Below are 15,215 nucleotides of genomic sequence, written 5' to 3' on the forward strand. Positions count from 1 at the left end.
CCTGTCCTTTCCTATTTTAGTCAGTGGGGGCCTCACCTTTTGCTAATCCTGTCATCTATCTGTGTATTGTGTTTTTCCTATATCACCGCAGTCTTTGAATGTGGGGGGCTTGCTATTCTTGTCTATTTTCTGAGGCAGAGAGTTATTCATCTTTCCTTCCTTTAGGATAGTTAGTTCTCCGGCTGGGTTCGCGGTGCACAGGATGTTAGTTCACCCCTCGGCTACTTCTAGTTGTGATGGTTAATAAGGGGATGGCGGCCAGATTAGTTGCCAATGCTCTTGTCACCTTTTTCCAATGATTCGTGGTGATCTTCCATGGTTCCGGATCATAACAGATGTGTGTGTGACCCCATTACTAAGGGGATATGTGTGTGTGACCCCATCACTAAGGGGATATGTGTGTGTGTGTGTGTAACCCCATTACTAAGGGGATATGTGTGTTTGTGACCCCATCACTAAGGGGATATGTGTGTGTGACCCCATAACTAAGGGGATATGTGTGTGTGTGACCCCATTACTAAGGTGATGTGTGTGTGTGTGTGACCTCATCACTAAGGGGATATGTGTGTGTGAGACCCCATCACTAAGGGGATATGTGTGTATTACCCCATCACTAAGGGATGTCTGTGTGTGACCCCATAAATAAGGGGATGTGTATTTGACCCCAGTTCTAAGGGGATGTTTGTGTGTGACTCCATCACTAATGGGATGTTTGTTTGTGACCCCATCACTAAAGAATGTGTGTGTGTGACCCCAACACTAAGAGATGTTTGTGTGTGACCCCATCACTAAGGGATGTGTGTGTGGGACCCCATCAGTAAGGGATGTTTGTGTGTGACCCCATTACTAAGGGATGTTTGTGTGGGACCCCATCACTAAGGGATGTTTGTGTGGGACCCCATCACTAAGGGATGTTTGTGTGGGACCCCATCACTAAGGGATGTTTGTGTGGTACCCCTTCACTAAGGTATGTTTGTGTGGGACCCCATCACTAAGGGATGTTTGTGTGGGACCCCATCACTAAGGGATGTTTGTGTGTGACCCCATCACTAAGGGATGTTTGTTTGACCCCATCACTCAGGGGATGTGTGTAACTGCATCACTAAGGAGATGTGTGCGTGTGTGTGTGAGCCCATCACTAAGGGGATGTGTGTGTGACCCTATTACAAAGGGCATGTGTGTTTGTGAGCCCAGCACTAAAAATGTGTGTCCAGTTCTAAGGGGATGTGTGTGACCCCATCACTAAGGGATGCGTGTGTGTGACCCCATCACTAAGGCGATGTGTGTGTGACCTCATCTCTGTGGGGATGTGTATTTTACCCCAGTTCTAAGGGGATCTGTGTGTGACCCCATCACTAAGGGGATGTGTGTGAGCCCAGTTCTAAGGGGGTGTGTGTGTGTGACCCCATCACTAAGGGATGTGTGTTCGTGACCCCAGCACTAAGGGGATGTGTGTGTGTGTGTGTGTGTGACCCCATCACTAAGGGGATATATGTGTGTTACCCCATCACTAAGGGATGTCTGTTTGTGACCCCATCACTAAGGGGATGTGTATTTGACCGCAGTTCTAAGGGGATGTTTGTGTGTGACTCCATCACTAATAGGATGTTTGTTTGTGACCCCATCACTAAAGAATGTGTGTGTGTGACCCCAACACTAAGAGATGTTTGTGTGTGACCCCATCACTAAGGGATGTGTGTGTGTGACCCCATCACCAAGGGATGTGTGTGTGGGACCCCATCACTAAGGGATATTTGTGTGGGACCCCATCACTAAGGGATGTTTGTGTGGGACCCCATCACTAAGGGATGTTTGTGTGGGACCCCATCACTAAGGGATGTTTGTGTGTGACCCCATCACTAAGGGATATTTGTGTGTGACCCCATCACTAAGGGATGTTTGTGTGTGACTCCATTACTAAGGGATGTTTGTTTGACCCCATCACTCAGGGGATGTGTGTAACTGCATCACTAAGGGGATGTGTGCGTGTGTGTGTGAGCCCATCACTAAGGGGATGTGTGTGTGACCCTATTACAAAGGGCATGTGTGTTTGTGAGCCCAGCACTAAAAATGTGTGTCCAGTTCTAAGGGGATGTGTGTGACCCCATCACTAAGGGATGCGTGTGTGTGACCCCATCACTAATTCGATGTGTGTGTGACCTTATCTCTGTGGGGATGTGTATTTTACCCCAGTTCTAAGGGGATCTGTGTGTGACCCCATCACTAAGGGGATGTGTGTGAGCCCAGTTCTAAGGGGGTGTCTATGTGACCCCCTCACTAAGCGGATGTGTGTGTGACGCCATCGATAAGGGGATGTGTCTCCAAACTCAGCACTATGGGGTTGTGTGTGTGACCCCATCACTAAGGGATGTTTGTTTGTGACCCCATCACTAAAGAATGTGTGTGTGTGACCCCAACACTAAGAGATGTTTGTGTGTGACCCCATCACTAAGGGATGTGTGTGTGGGACCCCATCACTAAGGGATGTTTGTGTGGGACCCCATCACTAAGGGATGTTTGTGTGTGACCCCATCACTAAGGGATATTTGTGTGTGACCCCTTCACTAAGGGATGTTTGTGTGTGACCCCATCACTAAGGGATGTTTGTTTGACCCCATCACTCAGGGGATGTGTGTAACTGCATCACTAAGGGGATGTGTGCGTGTGTGTGTGAGCCCATCACTAAGGGGATGTGTGTGTGACCCTATTACAAAGGGCATGTGTGTTTGTGAGCCCAGCACTAAAAATGTGTTTCCAGTTCTAAGGGGATGTGTGTGACCCCATCACTAAGGGATGCGTGTGTGTGACCCCATCACTAATTCGATGTGTGTGTGACCTCATCTCTGTGGGGATGTGTATTTTACCCCAGTTCTAAGGGGATCTGTGTGTGACCCCATCACTAAGGGGATGTGTGTGAGCACAGTTCTAAGGGGGTGTCTATGTGACCCCATCACTAAGGGATGTTTGTGTGTGACCCCATCACTAAGGGATATTTGTGTGTGACCCCATCACTAAGGGATGTTTGTGTGTGACCCCATTACTAAGGGATGTTTGTTTGACCCCATCACTCAGGGGATGTGTGTAACTGCATCACTAAGGGGATGTGTGCGTGTGTGTGTGAGCCCATCACTAAGGGGATGTGTGTGTGACCCTATTACAAAGGGCATGTGTGTTTGTGAGCCCAGCACTAAAAATGTGTGTCCAGTTCTAAGGGGATGTGTGTGACCCCATCACTAAGGGATGCGTGTGTGTGACCCCATTACTAATTCGATGTGTGTGTGACCTCATCTCTGTGGGGATGTGTATTTTACCCCAGTTCTAAGGGAATCTGTGTGTGACCCCATCACTAAGGGGATGTGTGTGAGCCCAGTTCTAAGGGGGTGTCTATGTGACCCCCTCACTAAGCGGATGTGTGTGTGACGCCATCGATAAGGGGATGTGTCTCCAAACTCAGCACTATGGGGTTGTGTGTGTGACCCTATCACTAAGGGATGTTTGTTTGTGACCCCATCACTAAGAGATGTTTGTGTGTTACCCCATCACTAAGGGATGTGTGTGTGGGACCCCATCACTAAGGGATGTTTGTGTGGGACCCCATCACTAAGGGATGTTTGTGTGTGACCCCATCACTAAGGGATATTTGTGTGTGACCCCTTCACTAAGGGATGTTTGTGTGTGACCCCATCACTAAGGGATGTTTGTTTGACCCCATCACTCAGGGGATGTGTGTAACTGCATCACTAAGGGGATGTGTGCGTGTGTGTGTGAGCCCATCACTAAGGGGATGTGTGTGTGACCCTATTACAAAGGGCATGTGTGTTTGTGAGCCCAGCACTAAAAATGTGTTTCCAGTTCTAAGGGGATGTGTGTGACCCCATCACTAAGGGATGCGTGTGTGTCACCCCATCACTAATGCGATGTGTGTGTGACCTCATCTCTGTGGGGATGTGTATTTTACCCCAGTTCTAAGGGGATCTGTGTGTGACCCCATCACTAATGGGATGTGTGTGAGCCCAGTTCTAAGCGGGTGTGTGTGTGACCCCATCACTAAGGGGATGTGTGTGTGACGCCATCGATAAGGGGATGTGTCTCCAAACTCAGCACTATGGGGATGTGTGTTTGACCCCATCACTAAGGGATGTTTGTTTGTGACCCCAGATAAGTGCTTGGTTCTTTTTTATGTTGTTTTGTTCTTTTGTTCTTATCTGGGTTTGTCATTTACTGTGGTTTTTGTCTGTTCATTTGCATGCAGGAATCTTCCCTCTTTGTTGCTTAGCTTGGAAGCTTCCTGCAGCTATGTTTGGAGTTTTGCTCCTATAAGTCCATGTGTTTGTTGTTTCTTGAATTTGAAACTTTTCCTGTTTTCCGTTCGTTGGTTTGACAAGAGCACCTGATATAGGACGGAGTTCAGATCGTGCGATCTGAGGGCCTTTTTGTACTATCAGGAAATTGGAATTTTGTAGGGTTTTTCTCTGGTCACCATCAGCCCCTTTCCTGTCCTTTCCTATTTTAGTCAGTGGGGGCCTCACCTTTTGCTAATCCTGTCATCTATCTGTGTATTGTGTTTTTCCTATATCACCGCAGTCTTTGAATGTGGGGGGCTTGCTATTCTTGTCTATATTCTGAGGCAGAGAGTTATTCATCTTTCCTTCCTTTAAGATAGTTAGTTCTCCGGCTGGGTTCGCGGTGCACAGGATGTTAGTTCACCCCTCGGCTACTTCTAGTTGTGATGGTTAATAAGGGGATGGCGGCCAGATTAGTTGCCAATGCTCTTGTCACCTTTTTCCAATGATTCGTGGTGATCTTCCATGGTTCCGGATCATAACAGATGTGTGTGTGACCCCATTACTAAGGGGATATGTGTGTGTGACCCCATCACTAAGTGGATATGTCTGTGTGTGTGTGTGTAACCCCATTACTAAGGGGATATGTGTGTTTGTGACCCCATCACTAAGGGGATATGTGTGTGTGACCCCATAACTAAGGGGATATGTGTGTGTGTGACCCCATTACTAAGGGGATGTGTGTGTGTGTGACCCCATCACTAAGGGGATATGTGTGTGTGAGACCCCATCACTAAGGGGATATGTGTGTGTTACCCCATCACTAAGGGATGTCTGTGTGTGACCCCATAAATAAGGGGATGTGTATTTGACTCCAGTTCTAAGGGGATGTTTGTGTGTGACTCCATCACTAATGGGATGTTTGTTTGTGACCCCATCACTAAAGAATGTGTGTGTGTGACCCCAACACTAAGAGATGTTTGTGTGTGACCCCATCACTAAGGGATGTGTGTGTGGGACCTCATCACTAAGGGATGTTTGTGTGTGACCCCATTACTAAGGGATGTTTGTGTGGGACCCCATCACTAAGGGATATTTGTGTGGGACCCCATCACTAAGGGATGTTTGTGTGGTACCCCTTCACTAAGGTATGTTTGTGTGGGACCCCATCACTAAGGGATGTTTGTGTGGGACCCCATCACTAAGGGATGTTTGTGTGTGACCCCATCACTAAGGGATGTTTGTTTGACCCCATCACTCAGGGGATGTGTTTAACTGCATCACTAAGGTGATGTGTGCGTGTGTGTGTGAGCCCATCACTAAGGGGATGTGTGTGTGACCCTATTACAAAGGGTATGTGTGTTTGTGAGCCCAGCACTAAAAATGTGTGTCAAGTTCTAAGGGGATGTGTGTGACCCCATCACTAAGGGATGCGTGTGTGTGACCCCATCACTAAGGCGATGTGTGTGTGACCTCATCTCTGTGGGGATGTGTATTTTACCCCAGTTCTAAGGGGATCTGTGTGTGACCCCATCACTAAGGGGATGTGTGTGAGCCCAGTTCTAAGGGGGTGTGTGTGTGTGACCCCATCACTAAGGGGATATATGTGTATTACCCCATCACTAAGGGATGTCTGTGTGTGACCCCATCACTAAGGGGATGTGTATTTGACCGCAGTTCTAAGGGGATGTTTGTGTGTGACTCCATCACTAATGGGATGTTTGTTTGTGACCCCATCACTAAAGAATGTGTGTGTGTGACCCCAACACTAAGAGATGTTTGTGTGTGACCCCCATCACTAAGGGATGTGTGTGTGGGACCCCATCACTAAGGGATGTTTGTGTGTGACCCCATTACTAAGGGATGTTTGTGTGGGACCCCATCACTAAGGGATATTTGTGTGGGACCCCATCACTAAGGGATGTTTGTGTGGTACCCCTTCACTAAGGTATGTTTGTGTGGGACCCCATCACTAAGGGATGTTTGTGTGGGACCCCATCACTAAGGGATGTTTGTGTGTGACCCCATCACTAAGGGATGTTTGTTTGACCCCATCACTCAGGGGATGTGTTTAACTGCATCACTAAGGTGATGTGTGCGTGTGTGTGTGAGCCCATCACTAAGGGGATGTGTGTGTGACCCTATTACAAAGGGCATGTGTGTTTGTGAGCCCAGCACTAAAAATGTGTTTCCAGTTCTAAGGGGATGTGTGTGACCCCATCACTAAGGGATGCGTGTGTGTGACCCCATCACTAAGGCGATGTGTGTGTGACCTCATCTCTGTGGGGATGTGTATTTTACCCCAGTTCTAAGGGGATCTGTGTGTGACCCCATCACTAAGGGGATGTGTGTGAGCCCAGTTCTAAGCGGGTGTGTGTGTGACCCCATCACTAAGGGATGTTTGTGTGTGACCCCATCACTAAGGGATGTTTGTTTGACCCCATCACTCAGGGGATGTGTGTAACTGCATCACTAAGGGGATGTGTGCGTGTGTGTGTGAGCCCATCACTAAGGGCATGTGTGTGTGATCCTATTACAAAGAGCATGTGTTTTTGTGAGCCCAGCACTAAAAATGTGTGTCCAGTTCTAAGGGGATGTGTGTGACCCCATCACTAAGGGATGCGTGTGTGTGACCCCATGACTAAGGGGATGTGTGTGTGTGCATGTGTGTGACCCCATCACTAAGGGGATGTATGTGAGCCCAGTTCTAAGGGGGTGTGTGTGTGACCCCATCACTAAGGGATGTGTGTTCGTGACCCCAGCACTAAGGGGATGTGTGTGTGTGTGTGTGTGTGTGACCCCATCACTAAGGGATGTCTGTGTGTGACCCCATCACTAAGGGGATGTGTATTTGACCGCAGTTCTAAGGGGATGTTTGTGTGTGACTCCATCACTAATGGGATGTTTGTTTGTGACCCCATCACTAAAGAATGTGTGTGTGTGACCCCAACACTAAGAGATGTTTGTGTGTGACCCCCATCACTAAGGGATGTTTGTGTGGGACCCCATCACTAAGGGATGTTTGTGTGGGACCCCATCACTAAGGGATGTTTGTGTGTGACCCCATCACTAAGGGATATTTGTGTGTGACCCCTTCACTAAGGGATGTTTGTGTGTGACCCCATCACTAAGGGATGTTTGTTTGACCCCATCACTTAGGTGATGTGTGTAACTGCATCACTAAGGGGATGTGTGTGTGAGCCCATCACTAAGAAGATGTGTGTGTGACCCTATTACAAAGGGAATGTGTGTTTGTGAGCCCAGCACTAAAAATGTGTGTCCAGTTCTGAGGGGATGTGTGTGACCCCATCACTAAGGGATGCGTGTGTGTGACCCCATGACTAAGGCGATGTGTGTGTGACCTCATCTCTGTGGGTATGTGTATTTTACCCCAGTTCTAAGGGGATCTGTGTGTGACCCCATCACTAAAGGGATGTGTGTGAGCCCAGTTCTAAGGGGGTGTGTGTGTGACCCCATCACTAAGGGGATTTGTGTGTGACGCCATCGATAAGGGAATGTGTCTCCAAACTCAGCACTATGGGGTTGTGTGTGTGACCCCATCACTAAGGGATGTTTGTTTGTGACCCCAGATAAGTGCTTGGTTCTTTTTTATGTTGTTTTGTTCTTTTGTTTTTATCTGGGTTTGTCATTTACTGTGGTTTTTGTCTGTTCATTTGCATGCAGGAATCTTCCCTCTTTGTTGCTTAGCTTGGAAGCTCCCTGCAGCTATGTTTGGAGTTTTGCTCCTATAAGTCCATGTGTTTGTTGTTTCTTGAATTTGAAACTTTTCCTGTTTTCCGTTCGTTGGTTTGACAAGAGCACCTGATATAGGACGGAGTTCAGATCGTGCGATCTGAGGGCCTTTTTGTACTATCAGGAAATTGGAATTTTGTAGGGTTTTTCTCTGGTCACCATCAGTCCCTTTCCTGTCCTTTCCTATTTTAGTCAGTGGGGGCCTCACCTTTTGCTAATCCTGTCATCTATCTGTGTATTGTGTTTTTCCTATATCACCGCAGTCTTTGAATGTGGGGGGCTTGCTATTCTTGTCTATTTTCTGAGGCAGAGAGTTATTCATCTTTCCTTCCTTTAGGATAGTTAGTTCTCCGGCTGGGTTCGCGGTGCACAGGATGTTAGTTCACCCCTCGGCTACTTCTAGTTGTGATGGTTAATAAGGGGATGGAGGCCAGATTAGTTGCCAATGCTCTTGTCACCTTTTTCCAATGATTCGTGGTGATCTTCCATGGTTCCGGATCATAACAGATGTGTGTGTGACCCCATTACTAAGGGGATATGTGTGTGTGACCCCATCACTAAGGGGATATGTGTGTGTGACCCCATCACTAAGGGGATATGTGTGTGTGTAACCCCATTACTAAGGGGATATGTGTGTTTGTGACCCCATCACTAAGGGGATATGTGTGTGTGACCCCATAACTAAGGGGATATGTGTGTGTGTGACCCCATTACTAAGGGGATGTGTGTGTGTGTGACCCCATCACTAAGGGGATATGTGTGTGTGAGACCCCATCACTAAGGGGATATGTGTGTGTTACCCCATCACTAAGGGATGTCTGTGTGTGACCCCATAAACAAGGGGATGTGTATTTGACCCCAGTTCTAATGGGATGTTTGTGTGTGACTCCATCACTAATGGGATGTTTGTTTGTGACCCCATCACTAAAGAATGTGTGTGTGTGACCCCAACACTAAGAGATGTTTGTGTGTGACCCCATCACTAAAGAATGTGTGTGTGTGACCCCAACACTAAGAGATGTTTGTGTGTGACCCCATCACTAAGGGATGTGTGTGTGGGACCCCATCACTAAGGGATGTTTGTGTGTGACCCCATTACTAAGGGATGTTTGTGTGGGACCCCATCACTAAGGGATATTTGTGTGGGACCCCATCACTAAGGAATGTTTGTGTGGTACCCCTTCACTAAGGTATGTTTGTGTGTGACCCCATCACTAAGGGATGTTTGTGTGGGACCCCATCACTAAGGGATGTTTGTGTGGGACCCCATCACTAAGGGATGTTTGTTTGACCCCATCACTCAGGGGATGTGTGTAACTGCATCACTAAGGTGATGTGTGCGTGTGTGTGTGAGCCCATGACTAAGGGGATGTGTGTGTGACCCTATTACAAAGGGCATGTGTGTTTGTGAGCCCAGCACTAAAAATGTGTGTCCAGTTCTAAGGGGATGTGTGTGACCCCATCACTAAGGGATGCGTGTGTGTGACCCCATCACTAAGGCGATGTGTGTGTGACCTCATCTCTGTGGGGATGTGTATTTTACCCCAGTTCTAAAGGGATCTGTGTGTGACCCCATCACTAAGGGGATGTGTGTGAGCCCAGTTCTAAGGGGGTGTGTGTGTGTGACCCCATCACTAAGGGATGTGTGTTCGTGACCCCAGCACTAAGGGGATGTGTGTGTGTGTGTGTGACCCCATCACTAAGGGGATATATGTGTGTTACCCCATCACTAAGGGATGTCTTTGTGGGACCCCATCACTAAGGGGATGTGTATTTAACCCATCACTAATGGGATGTTTGTTTGTGACCCCATCACTAAAGAATGTGTGTGTGTGACCCCAACACTAAGAGATGTTTGTGTGTGACCCCATCACTAAGGGATGTGTGTGTGGGACCCCATCACCAAGGGATGTGTGTGTGGGACCCCATCACTAAGGGATGTGTGTGTGGGACCCCATCACTAAGGGATATTTGTGTGGGACCCCATCACTTAGGGATATTTGTGTGGGACCCCATCACTAAGGGATGTGTGTGTGGGACCCCATCACTAAGGGATGTTTATGTGGGACCCCATCACTAAGGGATGTTTGTGTGTGACCCCATCACTAAGGGATATTTGTGTGTGACCCCATCACTAAGGGATATTTGTGTGTGACCCCATCACTAAGGGATGTTTGTGTGTGACCCCATCACTAAGGGATGTTTGTTTGACCCCATCACTCAGGGGATGTGTGCAACTGCATCACTAAGGGGATGTGTGCGTGTGTGTGTGAGCCCATCACTAAGGGGATGTGTGTGTGACCCTTTTACAAAAGGCATGTGTGTTTGTGAGCCCAGCACTAAAAATGTGTGTCCAGTTCTAAGGGGATGTGTGTGACCCCATCACTAAGGGATGCGTGTGTGTGACCCCATCACTAAGGCGATGTGTGTGTGACCTCATCTCTGTGGGGATGTGTATTTTACCCCAGTTCTAAGGGGATCTGTGTGTGACCCCATCACTAAGGGGATGTGTGTGAGCCCAGTTCTAAGGGGGTGTGTGTGTGACCCCATCACTAAGGGATGTGTGTTCGTGACCCCAGCACTAAGGGGATGTGTGTGTGTGTGTGTGTGTGACCCCATCACATAGGGGATATGTGTGTGTATGTGTAACTCCATTACTAAGGGGATATGTGTGTGTGGGACCCCATCACTAAGGGATATTTGTGTGGGACCCCATCACTTAGGGATATTTGTGTGGGACCCCATCACTAAGGGATGTGTGTGTGGGACCCCATCACTAAGGGATGTTTATGTGGGACCCCATCACTAAGGGATGTTTGTGTGTGACCCCATCACTAAGGGATATTTGTGTGTGACCCCATCACTAAGGGATATTTGTGTGTGACCCCATCACTAAGGGATGTTTGTGTGTGACCCCATCACTAAGGGATGTTTGTTTGACCCCATCACTCAGGGGATGTGTGCAACTGCATCACTAAGGGGATGTGTGCGTGTGTGTGTGAGCCCATCACTAAGGGGATGTGTGTGTGACCCTTTTACAAAAGGCATGTGTGTTTGTGAGCCCAGCACTAAAAATGTGTGTCCAGTTCTAAGGGGATGTGTGTGACCCCATCACTAAGGGATGCGTGTGTGTGACCCCATCACTAAGGCGATGTGTGTGTGACCTCATCTCTGTGGGGATGTGTATTTTACCCCAGTTCTAAGGGGATCTGTGTGTGACCCCATCACTAAGGGGATGTGTGTGAGCCCAGTTCTAAGGGGGTGTGTGTGTGACCCCATCACTAAGGGATGTGTGTGTCAGGTTTCCAGGTTTTCCAGTTCTCTTTTGAATGAGCTTGCCCTCAGTTAACATGGAGTTTAAGGTTCTGTTGCCCTACTTCCTGTCCAGCTGCTTAAAAGGCCGCCTCTCAGCCCAGTCCAGTGCCTGAGTATACTGCTTGCTGTGTGCTCCTGCTTTGCTGTTTCTACTTCCTGATTGCCTTGGATTCTCCTGAAACTCTACCGACCGACTCTGGACCATACCCGGTTTTCTTCAAGCTGTGCCCGGACTCCGTCTGCCGTCTTTGATCAGCACTCTGCCCGGTTCGTAACCACTCTGGACAATCATCCCGTACGGACACTCCTGGACTATACCACTTGCCCCTTGTGTACCGGCTGCCGCACATTTAGGCCTTCCGGGGTTGATTGCCGGACAGTCCCTGTACAGGGGTTCGCTCTGGTGGTCTCCCTGGGGGAGTCCGGTGCGTGGCCCCGGGAATCCCCTTCGCTCCGTTTTGTGTGTTGTTTTACTGTGTTTATTCCCGTTGTGTATCTACTGTGGTGACATATTATATAACATCTTGTACCAAGAACTCGTCTCTGTTGTCATTGCCCTAACGCAATCGAAATCCTCAGAACATACAGTAGTATTACATTATACTCAGGCCTCTAAGAGGATTTCGCTGGGGCAATGACTGAGACACGAGTAGATCAGCTCTTTTCCATGATCAACTCCTTGCAGCAGGAGATGGAGGCGGTGCAAACTAAACTCAGAGATGTGGAGGCACAGCTGGGCCATGATCACCAGGTACTGGGTCCGGCTATTCAGGATTTGCAAGTCAGAGTGGAGGCTCAGGAAGCCGTCCCCACTACGTCCGTATCAGCTGCCGGTATGCCTAGGTTGCCCCCATTCCGTTTCAATGGTGATCGTAGTCAGTTTCGTGGATTTGTGAACCAATGTATACTGTTTTTTGATGTACATGCTGATTATTACCGTTCTGACCGGTCCAAAGTGTTATGTATAATCATGTTATTAACCTCACGAGCACTGGCTTGGGCTAATCCTATGATAGAGAATCGGGACATCCGTTTAAATCACCTGGATGACTTTCTGAACGCAATGGCGCAAATGTTTGATGATCCGAATCGCCGTGCTACCGCTGAATCGGCTCTCCTTTCCTTACGTCAGGGAAAGCGTTCTGTCGTTGAATACGCCACTGAGTTCAAGAGGTTAGTGGTAGACACCGACTGGGGAAACAATGCATTATTGTCTGTATTCAGAAAAGGTTTGTCCGGTACCATCAAGGACGAGTTAGCTCGTTCCGAATCTCCAGGGGAGTTTGAACTGTTTCTCCAGCACTGTGTGCGTATTGATACCCGCTTGACGGAGCGTAGACAGGAAAAATGGGCAGCTGTAAACCGTGTAAACAACTTTGCGTTTCCTTCTAGAGAACCCGCTCTCAGGACACCACGGGAGGCCGAGGACGTTCCTATGCAAGTGGACTCTCTGCAAAAGCGAGAGACCAACGAACGTCGCGAACACCGGCTCCGTGAGCGTTTGTGTTTCTATTGCGGTCAATCGGATCATTTCTTGATCGACTGCCCGAAACGTCCGAATCGCCCAAATAAGGTATTGGCAGCCATGGCAGAGTGTGACAACACGGACGCAGAGTCCGATATCTCTGAGGCAAGTGGGCACTTGGATGCGGTATTTCCCTTGACTGTAATGTCAACCTCACCGAAGGACTCAGAAGGGAAATATACCCATTGCTCGCTCCCCATTCAGATCCGGTGGGAGGGGCATCTAATACCTACCTCTGCAATGATAGATTCTGGGGCAGGGGGAAATTTCATGGACTCCTCTTTTGCCAGGAAACACGGTATCCGGACTCAGCAAAGATCCTCACCGGTTACCATGGAGACGGTAGACGGATCTCCGTTAAGCTCTGGACCAGTGGATCGGGAAACAGTACCGCTAGAATGCGTGATGAAGCCAGGTCAGCAGGAGACCCTTGTTTTCATGATAATTTCTTCTCCTCATTTTCCGATTATTTTAGGTATTCCGTGGCTACGGTCTACGAATCCGGTCATCGATTGGGAAACTAAGGAAATAACCTTCCCACCGCAGAGTGGTCCGACCATTAGTCCAACTGTTCCGGTTCCAGTAACACTGAATGCGGAGGGCACTGTACAGGTACCTGTTCTACCCCCGGTTTATGATGACTTTGCTGACATATGCGACAAAAGAAAAGCCGATCGGCTTCCCCCGCATAGACCGTATGATTGCCCCATAGACTTACTTCCAGGGGCGGAGATTCCGTTTGGCCATGTCTACCCGTTGGCGGCACCTGAGCTAGAAGCACTAAAAGAATACATTGATGAGAGCCTAGCCAAGGGATTTATTCGCCCGTCTACCTCACCAGCAGGGGCACCCATCTTTTTCGTGAAAAAGAAAGAGGGGACTCTGAGACCCTGTATTGACTACCGGGAACTGAATAAAATAACCATCCGGAACCGGTATCCGTTACCGTTGATTCCTGAGCTATTGGAGAGGGTCCAACAGGCAAAAATATTCACCAAATTGGATCTCCGTGGGGCATATAATCTACTTCGCATACGTCCCGGAGACGAGTGGAAGACCGCGTTCCGATGTCGGTATGGACATTTTGAGTACCTAGTGATGCCTTTTGGACTTTGTAACGCTCCCGCGGCTTTCCAACATCTAGTTAACGATATTTTTAGGGATATCATGGACCAATTCATGGTGATTTATCTGGATGATATCCTAATCTTTTCTGATTCCTTACAGGAACACCAGGAGCACGTCAAGACCGTACTTACCCGGCTGAGGGAAAATCACCTGTACATTAAACTGGAGAAATGCGAATTCCATTGCTCACAGATACAATTCTTAGGGTATGTCATCTCTCCTCAGGGACTGAACATGGAGTCTGGCAAGATACAAGCAATTCTGGACTGGCCGGAACCGGGTAACGTCAAAGAGGTACAACGCTTTGTCGGTTTTGCCAACTTTTACCGACGTTTTATCCGTAATTTTTCAGAGATCGTTCGTCCCATCACTCTGTTAACCAAGAAAGGACAGAAGTTTGTGTGGTCCGCCCAGGCCCAGGAAGCCTTCCATCGTCTCAAGGTTTGTTTTACCTCAGCGCCTATATTGGTACATCCGAATCCCGCACTTCCCTTTATCGTGGAAGTCGACGCTTCCGACTACGCATTAGGGGCCATCCTTTCTCAAAGGACCGGGGACAAGAGTCTCTTACATCCGTGTGCTTTCTTTTCCCGCCGGTTGTCCCCTGCAGAAAGGAACTATGACATTGCGGACAAGGAATTGTTAGCGATTATTTCCGCTTTCAAGGAATGGAGACACCACTTACAGGGAGCCGCGCAGCAAGTGATAGTACTCACAGATCATCGTAATCTGGAATTTCTTAAGTCTGCCAGGTGCCTGTCTCCACGGCAAGCCCGTTGGAGCCTATTTCTTAACCAATTCAATTTTGTCGTTACATACCGTCCAGGTTCACGTAATGGGAAAGCCGATGCCTTGTCCCGAATCCACGCCGTGGACTCCGTGCCTGGAACCCCGTCTCAGACCGTGTTATCGGATGCCAATTTCGTTGGAGTAATCCAGGACCAGGACTTGTGGAAGGACATCAAGCTGGCCTATGATGGTGACGTATTTCTTGCTGCCCCCCCGAATGATGTAACTCTTGTTCTTCGGAATGGTGTGTGGTTGAGAGAGCGACGCATTTATGTCCCTGAGGCCGTAAGACTTCGGGTTCTCAAGTTGGTCCATGACTCCGTGTTGGCTGGTCATAGGGGGGTACAGAAGACGCAGGAATTTCTGAGCCGTTTTTTCTGGTGGCCTACCTGTCTAAAGGATGTAAAGGACTATGTCCACTC

This window comes from Anomaloglossus baeobatrachus, chromosome 1, assembly GCF_048569485.1.
Source record: "Anomaloglossus baeobatrachus isolate aAnoBae1 chromosome 1, aAnoBae1.hap1, whole genome shotgun sequence".
Classification (NCBI taxonomy): Eukaryota; Metazoa; Chordata; class Amphibia; order Anura; family Aromobatidae; genus Anomaloglossus; species Anomaloglossus baeobatrachus.